The 9,921-nt window shown below is 36.6% G+C and overlaps 1 pseudogene; it reads right to left on the bottom strand.

Annotated features, from left to right (window-relative positions):
* Positions 1 to 2,686: 2,686 nt before the first annotated feature.
* Positions 2,687 to 9,797, bottom strand: LOC103079976 (FUN14 domain-containing protein 1-like; annotated as a pseudogene).
* Positions 9,798 to 9,921: the final 124 nt, after the last annotated feature.

The following is a 9,921-nucleotide window of genomic DNA, read 5'->3' on the forward strand; positions in this document are numbered from 1 at the left end:
ATAAGAAAATGTTAAAAATCATCTTTTTTTGTGAGGGAGATTGGGCAGGGCTCTAAGAATAAAAAATAAAAATCAGTCAAAGTGTCCTTACAAATCTTCCAAAGCCTAAGCCACAAAATATCTATATTCCACATACTCAAGTTTTAACAAATCTTGCAAACAACATTTATGCCCTCAAACATAAAAGTCCCCATTTTAGACAAAGGCAAGCTATAGGCTTTTCATTCAGGCCAAGCCCCACCAAGTCATTTCTGATGGAGCTTCTGATTCACGGGGCTGCCATTTGGAGATTTCCTATAGTTTGACACCAACTCTAGCACAGCCATATGCTTTTCACATACTCATTCACAACATCAGCTGAATACCTATGGTGAGCAAAGCATTACACAGGGTGTGTCACAAGTTATAGACTAATTAACACCACACACGACTGCCTCAAGTAGTGTACAACCTCGTGGGGAAACGGCACGGACACAAGGCAGAACAAGGGGCACTAACAGAGAGGAGAGAGTATGGAGAGAACTGATAATATTTTACACTGGTATACAAGTATTTTCAGACAAATCAACAAATACTTGGAAATGTATAGGTAGAAAATGAAGTGCTCTTTTTCACTTTTCATTCATGTTTGGACTCTGAAAGTAGTTATCTCTACAACTCATTTGCCACTAAATCATACGCCAGGTTCTCCTATATTAGTATGTAACTTTTCATATAGGAATATTTAGTCTTTATTTGGGGGCAGATATTTTTGTGCCCCCCACTTTCCCAATGTATCAGACACAGAACAGGCACTATAAATATTTCCAAAATGAACAAACTGAGATGGCTCCTAGAGCCCCTCGCAGTAGCCTACCACACCGTATCGGAGGAAATGTATCACGCAGATATGGCACACAGAAGCACGGCCCAGGTTCTGCCTAACGTAGAATATTTTTCCCTTTTAATTGCACAGTCATGAAAAGCTAGGCAAGGCAGAAACAGAAAAAAGCTCAAAGAAGAAAAATTAAGTATTTATAAGCAAAATCACTTCATATTAAGAAAGTCGAGTTTTATTTAGCATTTTATCTGAGGCACTGAGAGTAAAGGAAGAAAGTGAAGATCAATCCCACATTCAATTTTAAGGAGTCTTGCAAAAATGAAAGCACACAGACGGTAACAATCTTGAAAGCATGAAATGCCTTATGTTTACAATACACAAAAAATACTATAGGGACTTCCTATCAAAAGGAGATAGTCTGGGGCCTCCCTGGTGGCGCAGTGGTTGAGAGTCCGCCTGCCGATGCAGGGGAAAACGGGTTCGTGCCCCGGTCCAGGAAGATCCCACATGCCGCGGAGCGGCTGGGCCCGTGAGCCACGGCCGCTGAGCCTGCGCATCCAGAGCCTGTGCTCCGCAACGGGAGAGGCCACAACAGTGAGAAGCCCGCGTACCGCAAAAAAAAAAAGGAAATAGTCTGAGTATCTGCAAAGTCTTTCCGATCTGAAGATTCCAACACACGTTGTTCTGCTGTTTTTCGCAATTCCAACATAGAACTCTGGACAAAACAAACAATACAAAAAGCTTTTCTAGGCCAAGGACCCTCCGAGGGAGTGTGGTATCGGCCCTGAGAAACAAGTCAACTGGCCTAGTGTTGGGACCAACATAAAATGCTACCTAAAAAGCTGAAAGCCTCAGCATTTACATCTCAGACTAGATCAAAGAGATGATTCTCTTTAAACTACAATTTCATGATTATATAGAAAATCACTGTTCTTCAGACAATAAATTCATACTATACTACTAAGTATTTTAAGGTGATTTTTACCTCTTTGTAAAGAAGGGGTCAAAATAATAATTAGGATTTTTTTGAATGAAAAACAAGGTTCACTCAAAGTTAATAAAATGAATCAGTGACCCAACTATATGTACCCTCAAAATAATTAATTCTACCCAGGCTGCCAAGATAAACAAATGAATAAAAAACTTAGAAGCTTATATACAAGAAGATATTTTTACAACTATAGACATCAAAAAAAGAAAAAGAGCTTTAGACATGTAGTATTTCCCTAGAAGAGCATTTCCCTAGAAGAGCATTTACTACAGTTATTACATAGTAAGCAAAGTAAGAATTGCAGGAAAAAACAACCTAAAAATTGGTATTAAATTTGTTTAATATCTTTAATAATTCTATTATTTGTAAATCCTTCCATAAAAGGGCATTACAGTTCTTCAGTTTATTGCAAACATATCTTTAAAAAAAAGTCAGCTCTACTGTTGAAGTTATAATACTAATTTTTAAATTATTGGCACTATACTAAAAAGCACAATGGAGAACATCTTGTTTAAATAAGATGAGGATGATATTTCACTGGGGAATACAGCCAACAGATTTTTTTTCTCTCTCCAGATCTACATCCAATGGTGGTGTTTTATAGGCAAATTTTAAGCAAATATAAGTTTTAAAAAATAATGAAAGCCATGTTTTGCTCAGGAATACTATTATACACAGATCATATAGATTGTTTTATAGCAGATACTAGTCTGCCAAATTTCAGATGGCAAAATGCTAAGCAGTGAGTTTGGTACTGTCCAGCTAGTTGTTTTTTGTCATCCTGGAGAATCTGTCAATGGGTAATGTTGAGACCATCTTGTCACCACCATTTCTCTTCTCAGAGGTGACTCCACTATGATAGAACATTCATATCCTTAAGATGCAAGACCTAGCAAATAGCCTCCCACAAATCCACTGGATATCACAATGTTCTGTTTAACAAATTCTGTTGCTTCTTCTATTATATTGTTGATTTCAGGTGCTGCCTTATTTGCTCGTTTCTTAATCTGTCTTTTTGTTTACATCTTTTTCAACTCTCTTCCAGCCGATCAGCACATAGCCACTGTGACTGGCAATCTGAAGGAGAAGAAAGCCACCACGAACTGCAGTTGCTGCAAGTTTTCCAACTTTCTGGAACAAAAGTCCTGCACACCAGCCACTCACTCCACCCATTACAATCTGGGTGGCTACCGAGTATTTTTCTACCATAGGTCCGGAACTGTGGCCAAACACTCAATTCCACCAGTGGTATCTTCTTTCATACTCAGTTAAATCCAACACTTCCTAAGAGTCATCATCACTTTCATATTCTTGGGGAGGGGCGTTCTGGGTCTCCGTGATCTACTTTTTTTTAAAATAATGCAAGCTGCTCAAACCCAAGATAATGACTTTTAATATGAGAGTATAAGATTTTTAGTTATAGAACAAAGATGGGGATAAGGGGCCTGAGACAACACCTAGCCCAACTTCCTTCCATCAGACCCATTTTATAGATTAGGAAATGGAGGCACCAAGAAGTTAACTGAATTACCCAAGAACATATAAATAGTATTCACCTCTTACCTTTTATGAACACTTACTCTTTATGTGATTATATTAAGGAATTATTAACTCATTAAAGTATGAGAATGGTATTGTGGCTCTAGTAAAAAATCTTATTTACTGGAGATAAATACTGAAATATTTGTGGATGAAATGATATGATGGCTAATATATGCTTCAAAATGAGATAGAAGTGAGGTGAATGAATGAATAGGTATAGATGAAACAAGATTGACCATGAGTTGCTAATTATTGAAGTTGAGTGATCTAGGATTTCATCTTACTCCTCCATCTTCTTTTATATGTGTTTGAAATTTTCAATCATTAAGCAATTTTTTAAATAAAAAACTCTATAGTGGATTTTGTTTTTGACTATGATAGACTAAATGGTACCTGTGGTAAACAAGCATATAACTAGAAAAATATATGAAACAATCATTTCAAATGTTGGACAAGAGGCAGTGCAGGATTATGATCCCTGATGGAAGGGAAACAAATGATGTAAGTCACACATCACCCTTGTTTTCTGACCAGAGATAATTTTACTTACCATGATGCAGGGATGGGGAACCCAAACAGAGCTGGTAGTCTCACTGAGCTGAGGAAACATAGTTTAAAGTTCAAAGGTGTTGAGATGAATGGAATTTTCTCAGAAAGGAGGGAGCTTCACAAAGATACTCTAGAAATCTGCATGAAGTTCCGCTTGTAACTTCTACTGAATTCTTAGCTGATCTTGCACAGTCCAAGACTCCTGAAGGCCAAGCAGGAAACCATCACAGGGGTCCTGCAGCTTACACAGGGCTGAGATACATGAAGTGCTAACCAGTCGAGAGGAGAGACCTCTGGTACTCAGCTGATAGCCAAGAAAGGCCACACCTTAGTACAATGGATATTCCAGCTCTAAAATAAAGACTAGATCTGCCTTAACCAAGTTAAAAACAAGATTCAAAAGTACTGTGTCAATTCACAAGTAAATTAACTGCCATCAGAACAAAATTCAACACCATCTAAAAGAAGACAATAAAATCTAGGCACTTAACAATATACTACACATAATCCAGCATAAAATTTAAAATTATCAGGTAGAAAAAGATCTCTCTGTACTTTTCATTCAATTTTTCTGTAAGCTGTTCTAAAAAAACACTTGATATCAGGACACCATCAATATCAAGTGATATAGCATATGTGTAATTGGGTTTATAGGATAGAGTGAGAAAGAACTGTATCCTATTAACTATCAACTCTATCCTAATAGCTCTATTATTTGGAGGAATAATGCCCGATTTTTTTCTTCAAATTTGATGGAAAATATCAGCACACAGCTCTAAGAAATACAACAAACAACAAGAAAGATGATCACAAAGAAAATAACACCAAGACTCATTGTAATTACATTGTTGAAAACTAATGATAAGAGAAAATATTTAAAACAGCCCAAGACACATTACATACAGGGATCTATGATAAGAATTATGACTGACTTGTCATCAAAATCAATGCAAATCAGGAGACAATGGAATGACATTTTTAAAAATTACTAGAGGGGGAGGAAAAGGGGACCCATCAACATTTATTAACCTGTAATTGCATATCCAGCAAAGATATCCTTTAAAAAATGAAGGTGAAATAAACACATTTTCTTACCAGGAAACCTGCACTGCAAGAAGTGTTGAAGGAAGTTTAGGATGAAGGAAAATGGCATAAGGAAGAAAACTTGGATTTATACAAAGGAATAAAGAGTATGTGAAATGGTAATATATAAAATAGAAAAATCTATTTTTGAGTCTGAAAACATAATACATATCTGAAAAATCCAAATGTAGATATTTTAGGTTGTCAGTATGTCAATGGCTACCGTGGCTTTCCAATTCTGTGCTTTAAAAAAATTACAGCATTGTCCTTCTGCCAAGTGAGATTACAGTGAGAAGATTGTGGTCTGTGAGGAAGCAAGTTCTCACTAGACACTGAATTGACCATCACATTGATCTTGCAAGTCCAGCCTGCAGAACTGTAAGAAATAAATTTCTGTTGTTTATAATCAAAAAAAAAATTTACAGCCTTCATTAGATTGTGTATGAAAAAAACTAGTCATGAAATATTAATACATGGAAGTTAACTAGTGCAATCTCTGTTATACCATGCTTCTCTTTTTCTGATTCCTTTGGATAACTTATTAGAATATTATATTAAAATGAAGCAGAAGTATAATAGGTTTATGTTAGCATTTAAATAATATTTAAATAATTTCTTCTCTTTTTATAATCTCCTATTGATTTACCTACTATATCATTCTTCCCCACTCCCAGCCCTAGCCAACCTGCTGAGTTCACTTTTCCTCACATGTACTTTCAAACTGATAATTAAAAAGAGGGTATAAAAATAGTGTCAAAAAAAATCTAGAAGGTGCTCACTTCGGCAGCACATATACTAAACCTGGAATGATACAGAGAAGATTAGCATGGCCCCTGCCCAAGGATGACATGAAAATTCGTGAAGCATTCCATATTTTTCAAAGAAGACATACAGATGGCCAAAAAGCACATGAAAAGATGCTCAACATCACTAATTATTAGAGAAATGCAAATCAAAACTACAATGAGGTATCACCTCACACCAGTGAGAATGGCCATCATCAAAAAATCTACAAACAATATATGCTGGAGAGGGTGTGGAGAAAAGGGAACCCTCTTGCACTGTTGGTGGGAATGTAAATTGATACAGCCACTATTGGAGAACAGTATGAAGGTGCCTTCAAAAACTAAAAATAGAACTACTATATGACCCAGCAATCCCACTACTGGGCATATACCCAGAGAAAACCATAATTCAAAAAGATACATGCACCCCAATGTTCAGTGCAACACTATTTACAATGGCCAGGACATGGAAGCAACCTAAATGTCTATCACAGAGGAATGGGTAAAGAAGATGTGGTACATATATACAATGGAATATTACTCAGCCATAAAAAAGAACAAAGTAATGTCAGTTGCAGCAACATGGATGGACCTAGAGTTGTCATACTGAGTGAAGTAAGTCAGACACAGAAAGACAAATATCATGTGATATCACTTATATGTGGAATCTCAAAAAAGGTACAATTGAACTTATTTACAAAACAGAAGTAGAGTCACAGATGTAGAAAACAAACTTATGGTTACCGGGAGATGGGTGGGGGAGGGATAGACTGGGACTGATATACACACTACTGTATATAAAATAGATAACTAATAAGAACCTGCTGTATAGCAAAGGGAACTCTACTCAGTACTCTGTGATGGCCCATATGGGAAAAGAATGTAAAAAAAAAAAAGAGTGGTTATATGTATATGTATAGCTGATTCACTTTGCTGTATACCTGAAACTAACACAACATTGTAAATCAACTATACTCCAATAAAAAAATTTTTAAAAGGTAATTAACGTAAAATAAGATCATATAGATGGGCCTAATTCAATAAGACTGGTGTCCTTGAAAGAAAAAATTAGGACATAGAGACACACAGAGAAAACAATCATGTGAGACACCAGGAGAAGAGTGCTATCTACAGGCCAAGGAGAGGGGCCTCAGAAGAAATCAGCCCTGCTGACACCTTGATCTTGGACTTGTAGTCTCCAGGATTGTGAGAAAACAAATTTCTGTTAAGCCATCCAGTTTGTGTACTTTGTCATGGCAGCCCTAGGAAACTAATACATCCTCTAAGAAAGAAACTAATACAAGATAGTACATCAAAGAAAAAAATCTAGAAGGAAGAATCATATGTATTTCTACCTAAGTTCTTTCTGCAATTTGGGTTACAGGCATATATTTTTTTAATTGATGTAATTATGCTATAACTTTGTATCCCACTTTTTTACTTGATACTATACTGTAAATAGTTTCCATTTTTTTATATACCTGTGTAATATTCCATGTTTCAGCTTTTATTCTTTTATTCATTTTTTTAAGTACTTTATTTCAGTTTGGACATTTTGGTTGAAGAGTGGATACTTTTAATGGATATCTCTGTGTTCCTATGTTTTTGGTTTTATTTATTTTTGTGTGAATTGACTGTTTCTGATATCAGACTGGTACTTGCAATATCTCTTTGCAACTGAACAATCATTCACATCACAGAGATTTATTTTTTCAACTTTCTCCCTTTTCTTGCATCTCATCCCCCAAAAGTATAATCTCATCCATCCCACAGGATCCAGTTCAGATCTTAACCTCTTTACTGAACTTTATCTGAACTTCTCGGATCCTCTGTAGTGTAGGATATATAGTGATATTCAATAAATACGTGTTGGGCTTCCCTGGTGGCGCAGTGGTTGCGAGTCCGCCTGCCGATGCAAGAGACACGGGTTCGTGCCCCGGTCCGGGAAGATCCCACATGCCGCGGAGCGGCTGGGCCCGTGAGCCATGGCCGCTGAGCCTGCGCATCTGAAGCCTGTGCTCCGCAACGGGAGAGGCCACAACAGTGAGAGGCCCGCGTACAGCAAAAAAAATAAATAAATAAATAAATAAAATAAATAAATAAATACGTGTTGACTTAAAATGAAATTGAATCTGGGGCTAGTCATTTATAACTCAATAAAAATTAGTTTAATGACATTATTTTATTGGAAGTTGTGAAGGTTTGAGAAAACTGTAATAATTTAACCATTAACTTTATTTTCCTTTTTGTGTATGCAAAAGAGTATTATATGTAAAAAAAAAAATCTATCTAAGTCCAATTCTCAATTATTTAAAATTTTAAATTAAATGAAAGCAATGTAATATAATTTAATTGGCATGATTTTTTCATAGTGGTACAAAAATAATCGTATATTTTATAATCTATAGCATCTTGAATTCAATAAATACACACTTGAGGTCAGATATGGTGGCAAGGAGAGTATATATTCTGGCTATCTGGGAGGTTAGAGAGGAAGATCCAGGGAAAAGGAGAGGAGCACAGAAATGAGGAATTGGAAGATGTCAAAAGCAAATGTCAAAATGTCGTGTCAGGACAGTTCTGTATATTCCACAGAGTTAACACTGAATTACATACTCCCTTGCATGATTCCCTCATATTCCTTGTGTGCTAGCTCTGTCTTCCCAACCAGATCCTACATTTTGCAAAGGGAAATGTGGTGTAATCTTCTCCCGTAGAGCTGGCAAAGCACTTGAGCTGCAAATCTCTGGTTGGTGTTTAGTGATTGTGCTTTGTTTCGTCTAAGCATACTCTCCCTTACTAGGTTCCACAGCCTTGGTTAGAAATTGTAGTTGAAGGCAAAGAACATGTCTCAATCTGCAGTTTATTGGAGAACTTCAAGAAAGTAGACCCTGTAGACAGCTGCTCTGAAGAGACAAGACTGAACCAGTCATTTTGTCTTATTCAATAAGAGTAAAAACTGGAGAATATTTAGAAGACTTTTACTTTGAAAAACTTGTGAATGCAAATATTAAACTACATTAGAGTAGTGACACCATATTGTCAGATATATACATATTCTGTAAGTTGTTTTCACATTTTTTCTATCGAGTTATGATTGTAAGAGTTCCCTTTAAATCCTGTCTTAAGTAATTAGTGTTGTCTTACATAACCCTAATCTTGTGGCTAAGCTACCTTTAATTATTTGTTATGGAAACATTAAATTTACTCATTATATGTTCATTACAGGAAACTAAATTTGTTACAATATTGTTTTGTACCATACTAAGTTTAAATAAGCTGCTATAAGAAAGTGACCCAGATATGTAGTGACTCAAATGAGAGAAATTTATTTTTCTCTGGTAATAGTCCAGAGGTAGGCAGATAATCTAGGCAAATAATAGACTCCATTCCATGGGGTCATTTGGGTATCTAGGCTCCTTCTCTCTTGTTGCTCCATAATCATAGAACAGGAATAGGAATCAGTAAGCTTTTTCTGCAAAGGGCCGGATGGTAATTATTTTAGGCTTTGTGGGCCATACATTGTCTCCGTCATAACTTTGCAAGTCTTGCATTGTAGCTTGAAAGCAGCCATAGACATATAAATGAGTGGGTATGGCATTATTCCAATAAAACTTTATTTACAAAAACAGATGGCAGGCCACATCTGGCCCATGGCTTAAAGTTTGATGACTCTTGTCCCAGAGTGTGATCTTCGTATTTGAAGCTCCATTCATGCTCTGGTTTGTGGGAAGGGATAAAGAGGCAGTGAAAGGCAAGACATTACTTACAAGTGGACACATCATTTCTGCTAACATTCTATTGACCAAAACTTAGTCACATGGCCACATCCATCCAGTTCCAACTGAGGCCTGTGAATGTCTCTACCTGGGCAGTCATGTACCTAAGTAAAAAGTGGGGGTTTGATTATCAAAAGAAAGAAGAGAGTGGATATTGGGGAACAATTATTAGGCTCTGCCACTCACCTTAAGTTGTAATACACAGCTAGCACTGTGGTCTTTAATGATTTATAGCTTCTCTGAATCATTCTGGAACTTAAATCTGTGATTGTCTTTGCTTATTAGTCAGAGGTATTCAAGAACCTCCCTCTCGGGCTTCCCTGGTGGCGCAGTGGTTGAGAGTCCGCCTGCCGATGCAGGGGACACGGGCTC

The sequence above is a fragment of the Lipotes vexillifer genome, unplaced genomic scaffold (genome assembly GCF_000442215.2).
Source record: "Lipotes vexillifer unplaced genomic scaffold, Lipotes_vexillifer_v1.1 scaffold43, whole genome shotgun sequence".
Lineage (NCBI taxonomy): Eukaryota > Metazoa > Chordata > Mammalia > Artiodactyla > Lipotidae > Lipotes > Lipotes vexillifer.